Source organism: Oryctolagus cuniculus, chromosome 1 (assembly GCF_964237555.1).
Source record: "Oryctolagus cuniculus chromosome 1, mOryCun1.1, whole genome shotgun sequence".
In the NCBI taxonomy this organism is placed as follows: Eukaryota; Metazoa; Chordata; class Mammalia; order Lagomorpha; family Leporidae; genus Oryctolagus; species Oryctolagus cuniculus.
In genome coordinates, this window is record NC_091432.1 from 82,536,014 (window position 1) to 82,536,844 (window position 831).

General features: G+C 37.8%; 1 non-coding gene across 1 annotated transcript; it reads right to left on the reverse strand.

The window, feature by feature from the left end:
- Positions 1–327: 327 nt before the first annotated feature.
- Positions 328–511, reverse strand: LOC127484918 (U2 spliceosomal RNA). The gene has a single exon (XR_007912141.1). It is a non-coding gene; the product is annotated as a U2 spliceosomal RNA (small nuclear RNA).
- Between the last annotated feature and the right edge of the window lie 320 nt (positions 512–831).

Below are 831 nucleotides of genomic sequence, written 5' to 3' on the forward strand. Positions count from 1 at the left end.
GATATAATTTTCAATTTTTTTTAATTTGTATGAAGTCCTACTTTTTAATTTTTATTTTGTCACTTATGTTTTTGTCACTGTATTAAATTTATGAAGTCTTTGCCTAACTTGACATTGTGAAGATTTTATATGTGTTCTTTAAACAGTTTTCCAGTTTCTATTATATTTAGGTTAATGAATTTTTTTCTGAGTTAATTTTTGTATGTCGAAAGGGTCCAACTTCTTTTTGTTTGCATATTGATATCCAGTTTTTAAGGAAAATTTGTTGAAAAGATATAGATATGTATGTGTGTGTATATATATATATATATCTCAATTAAATTATCAACATCCTTGAAAAATCAATTAATCATAAATATAAGGGTTTTCATATGGGCTGTAAGTTACATCCAATCTATATGCCAATCATTTCCCTACTACTCTGTTGCATTAATTAATACAGCTTTGTAGAATTTTTTTTTGACAGGTAGAGTTACTACACTTGATCTTAGCCAAAAGGCCGAGAAGCGATGACAGGTAGAGTTATAGACAGTGAGAAAGAGAGACAGAGAGAAAGGTCTTCCTTCTGTTGGTTCACTCCTCAAATGGCGCTACGGCCAGCACTGTGCCGATCTGAAGTCAGGAACCAAGCGCTTTCTCCTGGTCTCCATGCAGGTGCAGGGGCCGAAGCACTTAGGCCATCCTCCACTGCCCTCCCAGGCCACAGCAGAGAGCTGGACTGGAAGAGGAGAAACCGGGACTAGAACCCGGCGCCCATATGGGATGCCGGGTCCACAGGCGGAGGATTAACCAAGTGAGCCACGGTGCAGGCCCATCTTTGTAGAAATTTTT